The sequence below is a fragment of the Canis aureus genome, chromosome 10, assembly GCF_053574225.1.
Source record: "Canis aureus isolate CA01 chromosome 10, VMU_Caureus_v.1.0, whole genome shotgun sequence".
NCBI lineage: Eukaryota > Metazoa > Chordata > Mammalia > Carnivora > Canidae > Canis > Canis aureus.
This window is the reverse complement of record NC_135620.1, coordinates 17,620,016-17,642,643: the sequence shown is the minus strand read 5'-3', so window position 1 is coordinate 17,642,643 and position 22,628 is coordinate 17,620,016. Positions and strand designations below refer to the sequence as shown.

The window sequence follows — 22,628 nt, the reverse complement described above, 5'->3', positions numbered from 1 at the left end:
AGTGTAGAGAGGAATTGTTCTGTCCACACTATTTTCCTACTTCAATATCAGTTTGTTCTCCTTTTCAACAATCCCTATTGCTATAAATGTCATGCATTTGCAGTACTTTGTAACCATTGTCACAGGGTCCCCCTTAAGCAGCTAAACAGAGTAGGCCAATTCTGCCACTGCTGTTTTATGGTGAGTAAACAAGGGTAAACGGAGGTTAAGTGATTGCCGGCAGCACTCAGAGCTCAGATTAGAACTTATGGCTCCTATCAGTTACATCCTTTTGAAATTTAGAAGGCTCCAAAATATTGTTTCAGTGTCAGGGTTGGGTGACAGGGCCTGAAGGCAAATTTGCTCACCACCCACACCACCAAAAGACCAGCCCTGCTTCCATGGTCTCACATCAATCTTCTCATTCCCAAGCCATTCCACAAACTTCCTCATCACTGTGAGGGAAAGAAATTTCCTTCAATAAAATAGGCTAGTACTAAACAGGTGACTCCTTTGTCAGGATTTCCATAGTTTTCTGTTTGTTTCTTAAAGAAAGGACTACAATGAGTTCTTGCACAAGTAATAGATCTTATTTTCCCTTGTGGAATATTGGATGGCCCAAACTCAAGAGATCATTGGGAGAATGACACCCAAAGGAATAAGTCTGTGCCAGAGTGATAAACTGTCAAATACCAATTATGACAGAGGATGGAATGGAAATGTGATTAAGTCTAGATGTGCTGTCTCTTATGTGTCATCTATTCTAAAAAGGAAAATGAGACCAGTTACTTGCCCAAGAACCCATGGACAATCATGTCTGTATGAAATAAACACACAGAAAACCTTAGAAATCAGGAAGCGGGAGGTCTCTCATCTAGTTCTAACTTATTTCATAAAAAGAAATTTCCTATTTCCTTTTTTCATCGTCTAACATAAATACTATAGCAAATACAGTCAACAGGCGATGTTTGGCTACTACGTAGGTGATTTTAAAAATAATCACAAGCATCTGTGAAAAACCTTCACAGGGTGTTAATACGATAAGCACTGTTGGCAAACTTTTTCTTTAGTTATATCCAGGAATGGGGGGAAAAATCCCAAGAAATATACTTCTCCTCTTACCCTCCCATCCCAACCTTGGCAGAGACTTGGTATGTTTTCCATTCAGTGGTCTACAACTAACTCCTCGTGGGCAAAGGCTATTCTCTCAAGACATTAAGCATGGTAAGTAATTGCTGCAACTGAATGGAATGGACTCCCTTGCCTGTTTCTGTCTTTTGATTCAGCAAATGAGGATGGGTTTTAATATATATGCAATTTCTGCATCACAAATCAATTTCCAGGGCCTACTAAGAACTGTCCAGACCCTGATTTTCTTGCCTGACAGCCTGCCTATGGACCTTTCCCCACTGAGACAGGGAGCTGGGGAGACACCACCTGAATCTCAAACCAGGCCAGAGCTCACCTCATAATTGTAGCCTTCCCCGCTAGAGGGGCCATTTCATTCCTTTTCAGCTATAGGCCTATTGCTTTTCTTCTTGCAGGGACTCCCATCATAAACTGCTCATGAGGGGCACCTGGGTGGCTCAGGGTGTGATCATGGGATTCTGGAATAGTTTCACAGCTGGCTACCTGCAAGGAAGCCTGCTTCTCCCTCTGCCGAGGTCTCTGCCTTTCTCTCCCTCTCATGAATAAATAAAATCTTAAAAAAAAAAAAAAAAAGAAAAGAAAAGAAAAGAAAAAGAAACTGCTTATGAGAGCTGAGCTATGGTGCAGGTATCCTTAGGAGGGCCAAGCTAAAGGTCCATACTCCCTCACACATGGGAAACTGAAACCTCCAAGGACTTTGGAATCTGAGGGAGCCAATGGTCAGTAAGGAAGGTGCCAGGGCACCAAAAAGCCTGACCCTTTCCAGCCATGCAGAACTTCATTTTATTAACATGGTTTGAGTACCTACTGATGGCAGGCTCAGTTCCGGGTACACAGAGGCCGCCGCTATGCCCCCAAAGCTACCGTCTAGGGCTTCCTAGCGTTCTAGGCCTCAGCCTGGAAAGCAACACCCAACTCCCTGCTTTTTGGCTTTTTATACCCACAGCTCCGTATATGTGTATGCTGCAGCCAAGATTAGGAAGGGCTTAAAAACAGGCTGAAGAGCCCATTCGCCGACAAAAGGGGCAGCAGCGACCGGGCCGGCCAGAGCCCACAGGCTGAGCCTTCCTGGGCCGCGACCCGCCCAGGGAGCTCAGGCTCTCCGGTGGCCAGCGCTAGAGAGGTCTCTGAGCTCGGCCCAGGGGCTTCGGAAGGGGCAGGGGCGGAGCGTGTGCAGGGCGGGACCCGTGGGGCTCGCTCTGAGAGGCTCCTGCCCGCGAGGATGCGCGGCCCGGGCCCTCTGGCGGCCCCAAGGGACAGCAGCAGGTGGAGCTGCGCGGCGGCCGCCTTCCTACGGGGCAGCCGGACCGAGGCTGTGTCTCGGGGGTCCCTTTCGCCCCCGGGCTCTGCCCAAGTGCCTCAGGCGCTCTGTGCCGGGAAAGGAGCCTGGGCGCCGGGTAGGCCCCCTGCTGCCGTGGTACGGACGCAGAGCCGGGGAGGGGACGTGCCATGAACTTTCCAGGAGGCCCGCAGACTCGGAGTTTTGTTTTCGGAAATAACCACCAAATTACAACCAGAACCTTTCCCAGGGAGCCTGGAGCCCCCAGTTTCCGGTGCGGGCCTCCAACTGTGACTGGGTGAGGCGGCCCGGACTCACCCTCTGTCGGGCTCGGCTCCCTCGGGGCCGCCAAGTTCGGCGCCTCCCGCGGACGCCAGGTGTGGCGTCGTCTACCCAGAGTCTGCGCGTCCCACAGCGCCGACGCCGCCGCGACCCTCAGGGCGTCGGGGTGGCCCCGAGCCTCTCCCAGCCAGGGCCTCTGCGGCCGCCACTCGCCTCCCGAGACCGCCCTCAGCGCCCGGCTGCAGCCCGGCTCCCTACCACAGCCAACCTGCCCGCCGCCCGCGCGTCTCCGCGCCAGCCCACGGCCGCAGGCGATTGGACCGCGGCGGCGGGGCGGGGCGGGGCGGGGCGGGGCGGGGCGGGGCCGGGCGCTCCGCACGGCCCGCGGCCGCCCGGATTCCTGGAGTCGCCGTGATTGGCTGCCGGCCCCGCCGGTCACGGGCTGGAGGCGCCCCGCCCCCGCGGGGGCCGGCCCAAGGCTGGCTCCGCCCCGCCCGCCGCGCGGCCCCGCCTCCCCCCGGAGCCCGGTAGCCTCAGCCTGGCGGACCGCCTCATTCTCTGAGCAGGTCCAGGAATCGTCGACGCGTCCCGGGCGGCTGCTGAGCCGGGGCGCCGGCCGGGCTTGTCGCGCTCCCTCGGAGGTGTCCGCCTGCACCGATGTGCGGGGTTCGCTAGGGCGAGAGCAGCCGCCGGTTCGGGGCAACTTGGGATTCGGGGACCCGCAGCGGGGGCGTCGGTTTGCGACCGGGACCCGGCGAGGAGGGTGAGTGGCCGAGCGCGAGGCGAGCGGCTCCCCTCGGCGCGGGGCGGAGAAGCCGGAGGGGACCGGACCGGGCTCGGCGGGCGTCGGTGCGTCCGTCCGAGCGCGGCCGCTGAGGGGAGGTCAGGGCCAGGCGAGACCGACTCCTTGCGGGGAGCCCGGCTCGCGAACTTGTTTCGGAGCGTCGCAGCTCGGTCGGGGACGCGGCTCTGCCTTCTCCCGAACTTGGCCTGTTATAATTGCCATCATTAGGTGGGGCCCCGGGGACGCGCCCCCTGGCCCCGTGCGGCGGCGGCACTCGCGCCGGGGGCGGCCTCCGTGCCCAGCCGCGGACGGACAGCAGGTCCTAGGGGGCTTGAGGACGGGTTTCTGAAAAACTCACCCGCGCCAGCGGCGGCGCAGCGCGATCACCCCGGTGGAGGTGTCCGATCCGTAGCCTAAGCCAGCGACCAGCGACCGTCGTCCTCGGGCTGGACCTTAAGCGGTCAGAGAACTTCCGTGACCAGCTAGGTTTTGTAGCAGGGGAGCTTTGGTGCTTTGCGAAAACCGGAGGGAATCGACGGCACGGGTATTAAACTTTGTAAAGTAATTACTTTCCGTTAAGCACTTGTATCCACATCCCGCATGAGGTGTTTGGACCTCCACATCACCTGCAAGGTGTGTCTGAAGGATTTCCTTAGGACCAGGGAGAGCTGCTGTTCGTCCCCGTGCGGGGAGCCCGAGAGAATCCCAGACGAGACCGTGAAAGGGACCCCCGGGCTGGCCGGCGGGTGTTGTAAGTGATGAAGTTGTGATAGGAACTGACAACACAGGATTCGAGGTTACACCTGATACTTCGTTTGTGACCCAGTCTGGGATATTTTTCCTCTCCTCTGTCTTAACGATAAGGACTAAAAGCAGCTGGTTTTTCTGAGGGCGGCTACTTACCTATGTGTAGTTTATATTATGTGTGGACTAAACAGAATTTAATTCAATATTTTCTTGTAATTCCCATTTGATATGGATGAGAGAGCTTATTGAGCGTACTAGACACTTGGGTACACAATTTGCGAATATTTTGATCTTTGAAAATATATAAAAACGTTGAGAGATAGAACTATCCATTCTTGTATATGCGTATGTAGATGAGCATGTGTGTGCAAAATTGATGGGTGAATAAGAGAAATAGATGGAGGAGGAAACGGCCTTGAACTGCTCTGGGTGGAGAGATAGACCCTCTGATCTATGGGGTGTATGATGAGTGTGTGTGTGTGTCGGGGGGGGGGAGTGTGTGTGTGCGCGTGCATGTCTGAATCTGCCTGGTCAGTCTGGGTCAGTGTATATGTCCATGAACTTTACGAGCGTTTAGTTCAATACCACTGGGTGCAGATTCCGAGTTCCTGTTTTACAGCCCAGCAGCCGCCAGCCAGCCCATCTGTTAAAACATAGCATGTACACTTCAGTCACTGCAGTTGGAGCACTAGGGTGGAGTGTGGGTAGGGGGGCAACCCTTAGTAGGAACAACATGCTACAAACAAAGACTGCCTCTCAAGTTCTATTTTCAATCAGTATTCAGCCTGAACTTGTGATTTTGGCGAGGGAGAAGAGGAGTGTTTGACTCTTTAAGAATGGCAAACTACGTTTTGTGAAATAATTATAGCCAATGGTTTGGGGAAAGGGGGTTTGTAAGAGAAAAAAAATGGCTCTAGAAAAGAAATGTGGTGCTTGTCACATTACCATGCAACACTGGTTTACTGCTTTGCAGTAGCGTGTATATCAGAAACTGTTTTCTTTTGCTTCTTAAGAGAATGCATTAAAACTGAATTGTTTTGCGCAAAAAAAAAAAAAAATCCTTAATAGAAGTAAACAGAGCTTTATTGCAGAGGCTATTTAATCTACTACAGTTAAGACTGCCTTAGTAATTCTAATGAAACATGTTTTTAGGAATTTATAACCTGGATATAAATTCATGTTCACCCTTATCACTGGTTGCAATGATTCACAATTCAGTGAAAGAAATAATAAAAAACCTTTATCACAAAAATTCTGATGACTAAAAGGGTATGGGAGGAGTATAACAGCTTAATAAGTCCCTGCAGCCAAGTGACTGATACTTAAAAAAACTATAAAGTCCTTTAATAACATAATTACTTTTAGTGACAAAATAAAGGCAATATTTTTGAGAAGCATAGTTGATATTTTTCCCAATAATTTTATGCTCATAATTACATTTTAATATTAGTGTTTATTATATGTGGGCAGAATAAACTGGAATGGTTCTTAGGAACTCATCACAAGAAGTACTGTTTTCATTTTTATGGTACTTAAAACATTTTGGGGAAAATATACATATTCCTAATCGTGAGTGACTTTAAATTTCTGATGGACTACAAAGACAAAATAATTCTCCTGCCTTGATAAGGATCATCTGAATCAACTGGGTTTGTCCTTAGAAATTCAGTTTGTAGAATAAATAAAACCTTAAAAAAATTCAGTTTTTTTTTAAAAGATTTTATTTATTTATTCATGAGAGACACACAGAGAGAAAGAGGCAGAGACACAGGCAGAGGGAGAAGCAGACTCCATGCAGGGAGCCCGATGTGGGACTCAATGCCAGGACTCCAGGATCACCTGAGCTGAAGGCAGGTGCCAAACCGCTGAGCCACCCAGGGATCCCAAAAAATTCAGTTTGTGAGCTGGATTCTGATCTCTAGGATTTGATTCAGCAGTCTGGGGTAGAGTTTAATCATCTGTATTTTGAACAAGCAACCCTCTCCCCCGCCCCCCGCCCTCCTCCCCCTCCGTCAAGTGATTCTGATGTCACGGATCCCCTTACCACATTTTGAGAAACATTTGGGATGGTGTTTATGATATAAAAGAATGATCATAGTGAGTTAATTAATAGTAGGTTAATTAACAAAATGGACCATTGTGGGTTAATTTAACAAGTAATTGTGCTGATATTTCCAGGTGGCATTTACCAGCCTTGTGAAATTTATAGGTAACACTCTAACACTGTGTCCCCAACAGTGGCACCTTTTGTTCTGTGTTCAGAAGTGTTTTTGGAATCCTCAGCTATCTCTCTTCCAAGTTAGCCCCAATTCTAAGGAAGTCTCTCTGGAAGTAAGGTAATTTAAGACCTCTCTCCAATCTTAGTCCCTCCATTCTATATTCCAAGTCCAGTGGGTTTCTGTGGTGCTCTGAGGTACTGTGCCAGTCATAACTCACATTGTTGGACATTTATCCCGGAGAGTAGAAGAATCCCAGTCCTTGAGAACTTCATTTGACTCCAAAGCCATTCCAGACTTGGGGATTAGAACCTCAGTAGGACTAGTACAGACTTACCCAAGGTCAAGCATCTCTTTGGGAAGCTGTAGCTGATCTGCCTCTTGATCAGGAAGGTGTCCCAAGACACCTATCCAGAGGCCCGGTGTCCCCATTTTCCAAAACTCATCTTAGAAGTATTTTGAGCAGTCCAATTAATTGGATAGATAGATCTTTTCAGCATCATAGAGAGACGGGTTGAAAATTGATCGCTACTTCTCTTTTCAAATCAGTGGGAATTCCGACTTAGTAATTATAGCCAGTTAGTGTTTATTTACAGTTTGATACTGACATTCAGGATCTATTCTCTCACTTCAGACTGGCATAATTCTCAATTTAAAACTTCTAGATAAGCTTTAAAGAGAAAGGATCTTTCAGAAGTTGTTGCTTTTCCCTCTTTCTATCATCCATGTACTTAAAGAACCTAATGACTTCTCAGAGGCCAGAAGTGCCTGGAATATTTACTTGCCTGATGACAAAAGGACATGGAGAGGCTGGGAACTGAACTGGGGTTGTTCCAGGCCACTGGATCATTACTGGGACTTTCACAGAGCAATTTCTGTTTTAAGGAGCACTTGGCTGGCATGTTTATAGGTCACGTATCGTAACAATCCTTTGAGTACAATCATTCTTTTCCCACTTTGTTACAGATGAGCAAACAGCAGCCGCAAACGAATAATATTTAGATCCTGTCTTCCACATTCAAAGATAACACCAATAACTGAGAACTGTCTTCCACATTCAAAGATAACACCAATAACTGAGAAATTGGCCTTGCATTTGAATTATTTTTATTTAGCATTATGGTGATATGATAGGATTATGCTTAGTCATTTGTATCATATACAATTTTTTTACCTCTTTCTTCAAATTTATTTTTATATTGAATGTGACCTTGAAATAGTTCTCTTTATAAAGTTTGCCACCAGATAGGATAATTGGTTCAATGACCCAAACTGTAACCAGCCAGGTTTAACCGGGAATGGCAAATAACTTGCTAAAGGTCACAGAGCGCAATCCAGCAAAGCCTATATGTAGAATTCTTTGGATTCATATTTTAGACCTACACCAAGTGCCGTTTGAGTCCTGTTAGGCTGCTAGTCATGTTTTTATGCTGGCAGAATGGAGTTGTTTATATTTCATTTGCCCAGATTCTGCTTGATGAATGGACCTAGAACATTTTTAAAGCCTAAGGTATAATCACAGCTCCTGACTACACAGTCGGATTTGTGTGCCTACTTAAAAAACTATGGTAGAATGCTACTTTTCTTGAAACTAGGCCATGGGTCACTGCAAGCTTCTAAGCAACAATTTTTTTTTTTTTCCCCCATGGCATACTTTTGACAAAATTCTTTGGTAAAAAGAATTTGACAGATGCTTTTCTAGTTTTTTTACCCTGCTTTCCCCATCCCTACTTCCATGAAAACTCTACCTATAAGATATCTACTTTTCAAGTCAATCTGCTGCTTTAATATCTCCTAATACTTAAAGTTTAGCCATTTTGACTGTTTTTTCCTCCAACATGCCCTTTCAAGCTTCTGCCTTCACTTTACAAGTCTCTTTGGGCCTAGTCACATCCTCTGACATAGAACAGCCACTGAGCTATAGAAGTTTTACCCTACCTTTCCCTTTGTGGATTTAACTACAACAATAGTAAGAGAAAAAGGAGAAGAAGAATATCAAAGTCATGTTGATAAGTGTGTCATATTAGATATTCTGAGCTTAGAGTTTCCATGGGAAATTTAAGATCCAGATGAATGAAGTGACAGATGCACTCATCTGTGGCCTCACAGACAGACACTCTTCTGATACAAGCTGAGAAATAGAACTGAAGACAGCATCCTAGGTTGTAGAAGAAAAACAAATGTTAAGCTCTGAGAAAAGAACTGACAAAAAGTGAAGGGTTGGGGTTGGATGGAATGGGGAGAGTGGTGGCAAAGAAGCACCTCCAGTAAAATGCCAGACAGAGTGGTAAGAAATTTATAGAGGTGCTGATGGTTTGGGGTTTCTTGGGGGCATTGGATTCTGTTTTATATTGTCTTCACAACCCGCTCTCCCTGCTTGCTTTAAATAATTTATTATAGCAGCAGGCCTTCCTCTGGTTAGTTTCCTTTTTTTTTTATGACTTTTTCCTTCTCATCTCTGGGTCTAATCAGAGGCATATATAATGATGTGGCTGCTCTAGAGTACTTAGGAAAATCGTGATCAATATCACTACATTATGAACCCATGGCTGTTGTGCTCTATTTTGCAGTGTTTTCTTCCCTGTTATATTAACCGAGTATCTATGTTTTAAACAATATTTTATTAATCTTTGCACAGTGAAACTATGGGCTTATTCTTCTTGGCTGGAAGTATCTTTGGAGTAATCCATCATCTGAACACCATTGATCTAATGATGTATTTATTGCTCACTATTGTAACACTGGCAAGAAACCCAGTATGGTTCTAAAAATTTGATTAAAAAGAAATCAAGTTTTTGCAAGGCGTAGCCATCCAATTATGTTAGCAGCTGCCAAGTATATTTTATGCTAAAATATACGCACATATTTCAAGTGAGCAAAATGTGATCTTTTCAAAAGCTTTTAAAACTTTTTGCTATGAGATAAGTAGAACAAGAAGATGCCTCATAATTAGAAAAATTATATGTACACTCATCTCAGCCAAAGATATGGTATAGTATTTTTTCAGATTATATCCTTAGACACTAAAATAGGTTTACGTTTCGTTGACAGTAATGAAAACAGTGGTGATAAGAACTAGCTCCTCGTCCTTGAACGATTTTCCAAGTAATTATAACAAATCAAAATTAATTAGCAAACAGTAACTGAGTACCTATCATGGGTAGTACCTCTTTTCTACTTAACTAACTCCAAATGCAATTCAAGTATTAGCGCCTGTGGGAAGCTTTCCCACGTCCATCTTTGGGCTGGTTGTACACTGTTACAGAACCTTACCTCTTGTAACTCCACCCCCTCCAGACTGGGAGCTCCCGGAGGGCTGAGACCCATAGCTCTCATCTTCGAGAAAGAGTATTTAAGAACTAGTTGTTAGATGCACTAGAGGCTGCAAAGAATCACAGGTGAACAGTTGCAAGGCCTTCAAAGGATGTGTACACAGGTACTCACCACTAGTTTAAATGTAGCCATAACTGAATCTGAGTGCCAGACTTCTGGCTCTAGCCCGTGTCTCAGTGCTTTGAATAACTATCATCCATTCCTGCCTTTCTTCCTCTTGTCACATCTTCGGAAATGTCTCCCAACTCCACCTCCCCACCCCCCACTCCCCGTCCACTAGTCTAGGCCATGCCCCCTGGTTCCTTTTTTGTTCTCATACCCCTTGTGTCCTATCTTGAACAGGCAGCTAACTTATGGGGCCCACTTTGAGACTTGGGACAGCCTGAGTCTCACATCTTTTGAAGTCAGGTAGCTTTGGTTCCCTCGGCCATCCAGGGCCACCAACTAGCTAGCTTCAGCTGTGGGAGGTGTGGGGACCATGGAGGAACTACGTGGCTGCTGGCCCTCCACGCTGCTGATAACCAAAGCCCAGCATAGTGGGGAAACTTGACATTTGTGAGGCGAAGCTTTTTAAAGAAAATAATAATTCCAGCAGATTTTTAATTTCAGAGACTTTTATCATGTTTTTCATCTTCAAATCTCCTTTTGTTCAAGAAGCATCCCCTATAGAATTGTGTATATGATGTAATTTGATGGCTTAGGTAAGTTCTTCCCTCAGTTTTTACCTCAGATGGGCTTACTGAGTTTCTGTGTGGACCATGTGTCCAGGTGGAGTTGATAGAACAGCCAAATGAAGCGTAAGTGCCTGAGGTTGGGGCCTTTAGGATAGTCCTTTTATGTGAGATCTTAATGTACTTTAAATGACTGCCAGAGATCAAGGGACTCCCATTTTTCGTTTCATCTGGGAGATTAAGCCTCAGTTAACATAGGTGCTTTCTTCTCGTACCTGCCAAGAAAATATCATTAGAAAGCTGAGTGATTCCATCTAAAAGTTATTTAGACATTCAAGGCAACAGAGAAGATGAGGTCATGGACTCACTGGTTTCTTTTGGATCTTTTAAGTAAGAAGCACTTGCCCTTGCCTGTCCCAAGGCTTCTGCTTTCATCTGGGTGCTCATGGCTGGGAAAGTTTGAGGATGGCTTCATGAGGGGGGCAGGCAAGTGCCTGTGGAATCTGTCACCACCCATCCCCGTCCCTGCGACCAGTGGAGGTTCTCCATGTGGTATTTTCTCATATCTGTATTTCAGAGTCCCATATACCAAATCTTCCTCTTAGACTTTGTGAATATGTTCCACAAACTGAGGTTCTCACAGCCAGGAAGTTCTCATTCTTAACCTGGTAAGTTTTCCTGATTTTGACTTTTCTCCTTCATTTTGCCCTACCCACCCACTCATGTTTTCTTCTAACATCCCCTTTCCCTTCTGTTCACATAAGAACTCTCCTCTATAAAGTCTCTGTTATAATCAGTGTTCCCATTCATCTTTTCCCTGCCGGAGTTAACTGCATTTTTTACCATTTCCAAAGGACTTTCCTAGAACATTCCAGTATGTCTTTCCAATGCTAAGGAGAAGATCCCATTTAATGCAGCTTCTCCTCTCTGGGATATTAAACACTCTAAATACAGCTATAAAGGAATTAGCCTCGCAAATCCTCAGTTTTTACCACCTTACCCATACTTGCCCGTGACACCCCCCTTACCTGCTTAATCACCCTTACTGCCCTCTGGTCCCTTTTGATGGCGTTAAAAAACAAGACCACAAGCCTCTGCTAGCAATAGACATGTTCATTACAATCAAGGACATGACCCCTTCTACAAATATCCAAACAGGTATACACTGAATACGGAAAAGGGTAGGGCTCCCCTGATATCTTTACAGATAGGACGACATGTGGACTGATGCATCTTTTGCTGATAAGTTCTTAATCTGTTGTTCTAACTAACCATGGATGATTTCTCTTCTGAGACTGGGTCATCCATCGCCTTCTAGCTAACATAAACAGTTGTCACTTTTCGCTTTTCCTTCAGAACTCAGGTCAGTGAGTTTTAGGTTTCTCTCCTTTGTTTATTTAACTTAATTTTTATTTTTTTGGTGTTTCAAGTTCTTTAGTCTGATCCACCTACTTAAGCTGTGTTATTTCTAACCTCTGCAGATATTTTTCTGCCACTTTCTAGCCCTTGACAATGTCTCACAATTAGACACCATCCTTATATTGAATGAATTCCCATTTCTGCTGCAGTTCAGTAATGAAGATGTTAAGTGGAATCCTGATAGTGACCCTTTCAAGAGCTAAGGCACCATTTGCCATTCTGTCTTAATTATGGCCTCTTAGCAAATTTTCACCAGTTATAATGTTCATCCTATTTGGTAAGTAATGTTTCTCAGATACTGTACAAAATTATGAAATCTGTGTGCCTTATATTTTCTGTTCTCCATTATGGACTAAATTTATAATTCTGTGCTTTTCTTATAGGAAAAAATACTAATTAGACTCGAATGGCTAATTTGGTTTCAAGCCATACTGCTTTTTGCTTAGTGTGAACCATTAGACATTTATGTGATCTTTTATTTTACCTCCTTCCCAACCCCCACTAACTGCTCTGCCAGCAGTAATCGCACTCCAACCTTTCCCTCTACAGTTGGTTAGCATCTATGCTTTTTTTGAGATGGATATTTTATTTTACCAGTCCTGAATATTTTCAATTTTAAAATAATTCTACATAGCTGAAACAAAGATAGCCAGTGTCCTATTATGACTATGATATTTCCCCCTTCCTTTCTAGGCAGGTCTGTTTCCTGATTATAAATCATAATATTGTACCTCTTCTTTGGAGTACTTCCCCTTAATCCTCTTGTCCCAGTGGAGTGTGGTATTCTGCTTTCTTAGTCTCTGACCTGTACCTGGGATCTGTTCTACTCCTACCTGGTCCCTGTTAGAATTCTTTTAATTGGATAAGAACTCAGAATTGGAAGCTTTATAGAACATATAAGCCCATTGAGGAGTGTACTTCACTTAGGTGTTCAGGGAAAAACCTATGAACTAGGCAAGTGAAAGGTGAAAGTGAAAGTGAACTAGGCAAGTGAAAGGCCAAAGCACCATCTACCTGTTGTGATTTCTGGGGTGTTTTCCCCTTGGGCTTTTCCAGGTGACTATCCTAGTATTGTAAATGAAAACACTGTGTCATCCCATATCCAGAAGTTATATAGCTCTACTGAGTTAGATTCAGAAGTCCTTGTTCCATTCCTAGAGCTTCCCAGAGACAAATAAGCAAGTGGTGTTTCCAAATGGAAATGTCCATGTAAAGGTGATGTGGTACCCTTGCCAGGAAACCTTCTGCACACAACACAAGATGCTGACTCAAATTGACCTACACATTAAGGAAGTGTATTGTCTCATGTGACAAGTTGAGCAGACAGCAGGATTAATTGATTTAGTGGCACAATGACATCATCAAGAATACAGGTTCAAAAAAATTAAAATTAAAATACAGGTTCCTTTCATTTTTCTACCACTGTCATCCTTAGGGACCACTCTACTCTAAGACTGGTTCTTATCTTCTTGGCAAGATGGCTGCAGTTATTCAGATGTCACTCATAGGCATTATAATATCTAGAGACAGAAAATGGACCATCCCCACTCAGGGTCTCCTTTTGAAGGAGATGAAAATATTACTGAGAAGAGTCTGCGAAGTCCTGTCTTCTTATCACATGCTCCATCTCTACATCAGTCACTAGCAAGATGTTCTCCATCATTGCTTCCGGGAAGGGAGAGGTGACTTTGAACAAAATTAGGATTCTGTTAGTAAAAAAGAAGTGTGTTGGGAGTGAGGGGGCTATAGATGTTGGCAAGCAACTATAAGTGTCTGCTATACATTGTGACTTGGAAAGTAACTCTGAAATTCCCTTTATGACTACTGTGTAGTTGGTAGGTACCACTGAAATGCTATATATTCTGGACACAAGGTGGCTAGGCTAGATTGACAGGGAGAGAAAAGCCACAATGCAGACTAATTAAGGACAGAAAATAAGCCAAGATCAATAATTATTCTGATTAGAATCACAATAAACCCTAATGAATTTAAATGTACTAATTTATGTCTATTCGTACTCAGTCAGTATATGATCTTTCCTGAATAAAAAAGATTAAAACAATTTGCTGATTTCTCAGTGCTGTATTTCAGATATATTATTTTGCAGTGTAGGTCTACTTGAATATAAACATTTGTATTAACTTTATTTACATATCATAGCATTAACAATAATAATAATTACCAATGATTGTAACTGGCTATGATTTATTAAGTGTCCTTTTATAAATTAGGAATTTAACATCCAAGAGGAGCTAGTCATTTGCTTAGCTCACTCAGCTACTGAGTGGTTAAGATAGGATTTTGGCTTAGGTTCATCAGCCTGTGTCCCTCCCCCACTCTCCATGGCTTCTCTGTGCCTCAGAAGACAGTCCCAAGAGGCACCTGGGTGGCTCAGCGGTTGAGTGTCTTGCCTTTAGCTCAGGGCATGATCCTGGGGTCCTGGGATCGAGTCCCGCATCAGGCTCCCCACAGGGAGCCTGCTTCTCCCTTTGCCTCTGTCTCTACCTCTCTCTCTGTCTCTTGTGAATAAATAAAATCTAAAAAAAAAAAAAAAAAGGAAGATGATGACGATTAAGATGACGGCAATCCTAAGACTACCATGGCCTGCAGGGCCTTGAGTGCTGGGATCCTGCCCATCTCTGTGACCTCATTACTTACCCTCTTGCCCTCACTAGTTTTCCAACCACATACACTGGTCTCATTCTCACCTCTGACCCTTTGCATCTGCTGTGCCCTCTGCTTGGATCACACATCCTTGGCACCTGTGCCTGTAGCTACATTCTTTCCCTTTAGGGCTCGCCTTCATGGGTCCCTCCCAGGACCATCCCATCTGATCTACTTAGAGGAGCTCTGCCCCCCATCCTCTATTTCTGCACCATCATCCTGCCCTCTATTGTAGTTGCCATAATCTTATATAATTTACCTGCCTGTCTACCTGTTTTTGTCTGTTTCTACTAGAATAATTTACAGGAACAGAGAGCCTGGATCCATTTGTAAAATGAATGAAAAATCAATGACTAAGTTAATGAAGAAATGAATATTTAGAAGTTTTGACCTCTGATAATCCTTAGGCTGCCTTTTGCTCCTATACAAGGACTCAGGAAGGATCACACTTGTCATTGAGCCGAGTACATGCACTTCAGAATTTTCTCCTATAAAATCTGGAAACTTAACAAAATCTACTTTTCTCTCTATCTGAGGACAAAATAAGATAAAGATATCAGAATTATTTGGGGGAAAGTTAGACTTATAGTGGTATTACATAAAGGTTTTAGGAGAGCTGATAAAGAGGAAAATTTGAGTAATATTCTTAACTGCAGGGTTTTTTTTTAAGATTTTATTTATTTATTCATGAGACACACACACACACACACACACACACACAGAGGCATAGGCAGAGGGAAAAGTAGTAGGTTCTCCATGGGAAGAAGCCCAATGCGGGACTCGATCCCAGGACCTCGGGATCATGCCCTGAGCTGAAGGCAGACGTTCAACCACTCAAGGGGAGCCACCCAGGCATCCCTTAACTGCGGTTTTTGTACTGATGAGAGTGTTAGGGATGCCAACTCCTTTAGTGTTATGCATAAACTCCTAAAAACTGGAGGTATACATATAAAGTTAAATTGTAAATTGGAAGAATTATAATTGCATGATAATTTGCAGTGGCAAATTTACTTAAACAAAATTGTTTTCTCTGCTTACACGTAATTTTTCATTTGAACGCATGTATCTACTAAAATAATTTATTCCTAGAACTATGTTCTTAATTATTCTGAAGTAATTATGAAGGTGCAAATTGAAAAATATTTTACCTCCCTTGTTAATTTGGGGGGGATTGGCAGATGTGAGGCAGTACCTTCCTGAGGTTGCTTTTCTCTGCCTTTCAGCTCAGGATCTTCTCACCTAAAATATGTGCCTCTGTGTTTTTCTTTCCTTTCCCTGTCTTTCTGTGGGCTGCTGTGTCATTTGCTAAATATGTTGTGAACCATTATTTTCTGAGGTTTCCAGGGTGACTTTGCCACTCAACCAAATAGATCACCATTTCCCTTTAATAGGAATGCCATGCTCCCCTCCACCCTGCTCATCCTCACCAGATCTTTCCCCAGGTGATCTCGCCAACCACAGCATCTTCCTCATGCAGAGTATTAGTCTAAACCTGCTTGGCACCGTTTTCTGCCTTCTGGGGCTATCCCCTATCGAAAAAAAACCTGTTAGAATAATTACTATGAAATGTGCTTCTCAGCTAAACTCTCTTGTATCAGACTTCCAGAAGCAGATCTAAATTTTATGGTGAGTGGAATACATCTCTATTTGACAGTAATTCTTAATCTAGTTCTTCTAGATTGTTTTTATGTTTTACATCAGAGACAAGTCAGAAAAACCTGAATGGGCAGGAAAGGGAAGAAGATATTTTGATGTTGTTCACATGGTACTTTCCTCCTGTATATCCTGGCAGGGACCCCTTTCTTCCTCACTTTATAACCTGGGTAAATTTGGGTGTGTATAATTGGGTAAGAGCCCATCAGGGCCCAAGTGACAAGGAGATAAGTAATTAAAGGGATGGGTCAACATATCATTATTATTTAAATTAGGCAGGTGCATGGTCTATATAACCTCTTGAGAGACTTACTTGCCTTTGACAGGATAGTTTTCATATACAGTAGATTGGCCCTTTTATGGCTTGACAAAGGCTTTGTTTCTTCCTTTTTTTTTTTTTTTCTTTCTAAGCTGTGTGGGTGAGAAACAGCATGAGGTTATACAAAATGTATAGCAAAAGCAGTAGCAATGAGAAAGAATCCATAATGGGTACACACATATTGCTGGAATATTTCCCAAGTACTTGTGGGGGGGGGGGGCGGTGGCAATGAAGCTTCTTTGGCAGAGGCAAAGTAGAACATGTGCTTTTCCATGTGTGAACACACTGTGCTTTGAAAGGTCTTTTATGATTCACAAAAGCAGCTGCTTTTGAGCTGGTGTAGCCACAGAGTTGAGGAGATTCACTGAAACCAGTGTATTGCAGACTCCTGGCATCTGTTTTGGAGATTACATTAAGTTTTGGGAATCTACTTGCTCATAAGTGATATGGAACAAATACTCTTCATTAGACTGTTGGACCCTCTGTTCATTTTTTTAGGGTTTGTGGATCAAAGTTAGCAAGACTTAAAATTGTGAACAGTCATTTGCTATGTTACATGCATACAGACAGACATAAATTCATATTGATGGCTTTTTAATTTTGAAAGCTATGTGTGACAGTTTTACTTTGCGTGGTAAATCAACTTTCCTGATTATTGGTCAGACATAATTTGTTGTATTGGAAGGATTTCTTGCTAGATATTCAAATCTTATTATGCATTGCATTTTGGTGACTTTTTTAGTTTTGACTGTAATTCTACCTAATAAATCCTGTGATTTTGTACACTTCCATTCCATTTCTGAGTGTTGGCTTCTGTCTACTCTTTTATTATCACTAATAAGTTATTTTCATTTTTCTAAAGACTTCAAACCTCAATAATAACCAGCAGTATTGTTTCCTATCATTTTCAACAAGAGTCATTTGTTTCCCGTTCTTCTAACAAGATAAGTAAGTAGGACATGAGTCTTTTACTTTTTGCTAGTTTTCAGTTTATTGGATCCTGACATAATGTAGCACTTGCACTGTTTGCTTAAAAAGAAAAAAAGGTGAAAGCTTTGTTTTTAATGTGTCACAACTATTATGTTTTTAAATGACAAAGCAAAAAAGATTACCACAAAATAAGATTAGTGTGGATATCTCAAACTGGAAATCATTTGAAATGTTTCATGGCTACACTTTGTGCTAAATATAAAAATAATTGTGTTTCCCATGTGTGAGCATCAAAAGCCCCAGTTGGAAAATCACATGGTATAGCAAGTAGGTCACTATTGATGGTAGAACATGAGACAGGAAATGTCACAGCTAAGATTAGAGGCCCAAGCAATATGTCTCGCCATGCTTGCTGCATTGTTCATCCTAAGTGGAAAGACTCAACAGGGTATAACTAACTTTAGCCCAATTTGAAAGTATTAGCAAGGATAACCTTTTAATCTGTCATTCCCATTTGTTTCTAGATAACTCACTTTCCCAGTTGGGCAAAATAATTGAACTGCTTGGATTTGCACATTGGCAGACCTCTGAATACCAATTAAAATGGCAGCCTTTACATTCTAAAAGTATAAATGGGAAGCAATACTCACCTATACAGAATTGTTGCTACGGATTTACCTGGTGTTTGAAATCACTAATGAAGAATGAGCAACTAGTTAAAAATGAATTCTCTTAAAGTCTCATTTATCTTCATATTTGAAGGTGAGGTGGTGTGGGGATGTGGTGGGAACACTTTTAAGGAATCCAGTTACCTTTCCTTTTCTTTTTTGAGCAGTATAAGGAAGATTTATTATTTATATGTGGGAATTCTCACCACAGACCATACCTAATTTGCATATATTTGCATATTCTAATATTTAAATAAAAGGTTAGGAAGAAAAGCAGCTCTCCTGAGTTGGCCCCCATGAGAGACAATATCTTATTTTGGGTTGAGGTGGGGAACAGGCCAAGATGGAGCCTTGGATTCAGAGAGAAGCCATCGCCTCATGCTACATTAGGCAGTTGAACAGAAGCCCAGAGAGCCGGCAGTTATTTGGATGAGTAGGTGGAAGCATGCCGAGATGATTGAATTTGAATCTGTCACTCGAACGCCAAGTATTCGTTCACTTCTAGCACAAAGTCCTTCACAGAAGTACCCCGGCTTACAGATTCCATGTATTCTGTGTGGAAAGTCTCACTTCTTGAATCTCAGAGGCCTTCCCAGGCTCACGTTTTCAAAGGCTGTTAATGCAGATTGAAACCTTCTACTTTGAACTAGGATTATTTCATGCAAGTTGTAACTTTCAAGAGGTGAGATGAGTGGTGTGGAGGCTCAGTGGAATAAGTGTTTTGACAGTGTTTTTACTCTTTATTCCTTCTCCAGCTTAAATACAGAGCCTAGATTTTTATACCTGATCCAGGATAGAATGCTGGAGAAGGGGTTGCAAACCCAGCACTTACAGAAATCTCTCTGGAATGAAAATTCTGGGAATGGTTTCCAATTGGCAGTAAGAGGTATTGGCTTCTGATGGGAGAAAACACAAATGATGTTGCAATTGAGGCTGGTTTTGCCATTGTGTGTACCTGGTTCTCACCAATGATGAAGCAAGCTGCTTGTGAGCTATGGAGTTAGCTCATTCTCTGTCCGAGAACTGTCAGTTGACAGGGTTGGTGGGAACATCCTTGAAGATATTTTGGAGTGTGCGAAATAGATTTTTGCTTTGGAAATCTTTGAAAAATTCCTTTCCTAGTTTTAAAACTGTATGGATAACTAATAAATATTTACATCTTTAGGTGTCTTATGGAACTCTTTACCATCTTAGAAATCTCTAATTTTCGTTTCTGCTCTGAGATTTCTCTTTGATGTCAGTATAAATGACCAGATGGCCAGGCCCCCCATTCTCCTTGCACCCTAGTCAGAACCCTGAGCCTAGTCCTGGCCCTGCCTCTGACTAAGGTAGATGAGAACAAGATACCAGGCTCCTTTCTGGGAAAAGGAATGGAGAACTAGATTATATCTGTACACTCGTTCTGGTGTTAACACTGTATGATTCTATTAATCTTTCAAGCCTGTTTATTTTTCCTTTCTATAGGGAGCAAGATGTAAAATTGTCTGGTTGGTAACTTTTAATTGTTAAGGGGAATACTTGCCTGATTACTAGCTAGCTGCTTAAATACCTGTTTTAGCTGTTTCTTTTATCTCTTTTGAGTACAAGAACTCAAATACAAAATTCCAAGCAAGAGTAACCAGTAGGTTTCATACTTCAATGCCAGAACAAGCAATTTATGAGTGGGGGGGGGGGGGGGATTGGGTGTGGTAGGTTGTGGAGTTCTGGTTTCATAAGAAAATTGAGGGAATCTGGGGCGGGGGGTGGCTTGGGTGGCATCTGCCTTCTGCTTAGGGTCATGATCCTGGGGTCTTGGGATCAAGCCACATTTGGCTCCCTGGTTGGCAGGGAGTCTGCTTCTCTTTCTCCCTCTGCCCCCACCGCTCCCCGCCCATGCTCTCTCAAATAAAAATAAAAATCTTTTAAAAAGAGAGAGAGAGGGGATCCCTGGGTGGCTCAGCAGTTTCGTGACTGCCTTTGGCCCAGGGCGCGATCCTGGAGTCCCGGGATCGAGTCCCGCGTCGGGCTCCCAGCATGGAGCCTGCTTCTCCCTCTGTTGTGTCTCTGCCTCTCTCTCTCTCTCTCTGTGTCTATCATAAATAAATTAAAAAAAAAATAAATCTAAAAAAAAAAAAACAAGAAAGGCACTATTTAAAAAAATAAAAATAAAAAATAAAAAGAGAGAGAGAGAGAGAAGCACCTGGGTGGCTCAGTCAGTTAAGCAACTGTCTTCGACTCAGGTCATGATCCCAGGTTCCTGAGATCAAGCCTTGTACCTGGCTCCCCACTCAGCAGGGAGTTTGCCTCTCCCTCTCTACCCACTCATGTTCTCTCTTGCTATCTCTGTCTCTCTTTCTCAAATAAATAATAAAAGATTTAAAAAGAGAGAGAAAGAGGGAATCTAGTATGCAAACATGTAACAGGAATCCAGTCAGGATTCATATAGTTAATAACTTCTGTCTCTTTGCATAGAAAGTACACTATCAGTGCTTGTAAACCTGTGTGCAAGGAAGTAGCACAAATAAAAACTTAATTTGTAAGAACCGTCTTGTCACTTTCCAAAGGCTTAACGAAAAGGGTATTATGATTTTAATGGAGAGACAAATAATCCTTATTATCTCTAGTCTCTGATGATAGTGTTGATGGAATCTCCAAAATTACAGAGAACAACCTAGATTGGATTATTTTTGTCTTATTATTAATAAAACTTTTTTTTCTAATGAAAGAGATAGACCTCCCTTCCCTCAAACACAGACATCACCAATCAAGCTACTTTCCTAAGGATGAATTATTCTTAGCTTTTGTGAAGGACTCTTAGGTTTTGAGTGGTTGACCTCTGAAAGGAATTGGAGGCTTTGGAATGTCCTGCTTAGGAGTTCTTGCCAAACAGGAGAAGCTAGCTTTTATGGGGGAAATCTGACTGGACACATTTGGGAGATCATCTTTTGGTCCTGTCTTTATTTTAAAAACCTTCCTATCCTGGTGTAAGTTAGTGCCTTAAGAGATTTTACTTAGGGGTAACTAGCTCTTGCTGCTGTATAAATCATTTCTCCTAGATGTGAATGACTATCCTTTCAGACTCTTGAAAGAGGCTTTGGTCACTGGACTGGGTTGTCTGATCCACTGCCTCACGGATGACTTTGTTACTGCTGGATGTAGTCAGTTGTACTAGACTTTCTGAGCTCCTACACAGCAAATGTAGAAAAACAGGCTCAAAGAAAATAATCCAGGTGATAAAAGACTCTAAATTTAGAAAATTTCTCCCTTCCACATAATGGAATACAATTTGTTTCTTCTTCCCACACAAAACAGAGCTGTCCAGAACAACCATGAAAACACATGACCCTGACCCAGTTGCAGCTGTCCAGGCTTCCTAGGGAAACTTTGTGTATGTTGAATAATTTTGCTTTGTGACACATCATGATCGCATGTTTGTTGAGGCTGAAAACTGCCAGTCCATTGGAGGGGTATGTGAATGTAGGCTAATGGGGAGATAGAGACTTTTCAGCCTTACCTAGTTCTTCTGGATGAATTCAGCCAGACTCCCTTCTAGGTGGCAGCAGGAGAAAACTCACCCAGGTGACCTGCTTTCATTCCTCACTCACTGGGTTTTTGGATGGAGCTGCCAGGAAACAGAAGTTTGGGGATTATCCAGGAGTTCTCTGAGCACTCAAACAATGACAGCCAGTGCCCTTCTAGCAGAATATACATTAATTTTTAATTTTTGAGCTGGAAATGGCACTAGAGATTATCCACATAAGGGTGTCCAAAGTTGAGTTTGCAAGGTAAACCACTGGGGCATGGGAAGAAACTGCTAGAATTGTCCTTTCATTTTTTTATACCACAAAAATAAGAAAAATTAAGTTTTAATAGGACATGAATTGACGTTTGCACCCTCCACTGTATTTTAGGTCAGAAGGCCCCGTGATCTGAGGGAGGGGCAGGTTTCCCTCAACAGACAGTGCCTGGCCTCTTCACTTGTCTACAGCATGTTGCATTGTATTTGTACGTGTCAGGTTAAATTAATTTGTATAAGATTAATTAATTTAAACTCAACTCGCCCTCATCAAAAAATAAGGCAAGTAGCTTAAATAGATTCTGGTAAAAACAAAAACAAAGTATGAATTTGAAAGTATCATGAATTGTGCAAGCAAGAACAGGGGATCAGTTTGAAAATGGAGTTGACGCTCTGTTCTAGGACAGGCCAAGATAGGAGTTTAAAGCTATAACAATACAATCAGTTCCTATCAGAAGTTAGCCCCCAATTTCAAAACTGTCAAGAGGACTAAACAAACTATAGATTTACATGTACTAGCATTAAGGAGGGACATATTGGAAGGAAGTTCATACTTTGCCTTGAAAATTTTCCTAATGATAATATGAAAGTGCCACAATTAGAAAAATATGGAAAATAAACCCTGCACTTTTTAAACCAATGAATGGTTAAATTCACCTGCTGACCTTTGTAAAATGTGACTCAATTAAATGGTGTTCTGAAGCCTATTTCAAAGTTTTTATTTGTATACAAAAGTTAAAAAACTATGTATCTTTAGAAA

At 42.8% G+C, this 22,628-nt stretch overlaps 1 protein-coding gene and 1 long non-coding RNA gene across 4 annotated transcripts in view; one reads left to right on the top strand and one right to left on the bottom strand.

Moving 5' to 3' along the window:
• Positions 1 to 3,200: 3,200 nt before the first annotated feature.
• The window catches only part of MARCHF3 (membrane associated ring-CH-type finger 3), a 136,344-nt gene continuing 116,916 nt past the window's right edge, over positions 3,201 to 22,628 (top strand). The window contains exon 1 of the mRNA XM_077911485.1: positions 3,201 to 3,452. The gene's annotated coding sequence lies outside the window, so the exon portion shown is untranslated. The remainder of the gene's footprint in view (positions 3,453 to 22,628) is intronic.
• LOC144322028 (uncharacterized) overlaps positions 10,366 to 22,628 on the bottom strand; it is a 51,055-nt gene continuing 38,792 nt past the window's right edge. For 2 of the 3 annotated variants that reach the window (XR_013387589.1, XR_013387587.1), the window contains 4 exons: positions 21,587 to 21,694; positions 16,490 to 16,587; positions 15,951 to 16,052; positions 10,366 to 10,715 (listed from right to left, as the gene is read on the bottom strand). This is a non-coding gene — a long non-coding RNA (uncharacterized LOC144322028). The remainder of the gene's footprint in view (positions 10,716 to 15,950; positions 16,053 to 16,489; positions 16,588 to 21,586; positions 21,695 to 22,628) is intronic. The other variant, XR_013387588.1, reaches the window with a different exon arrangement.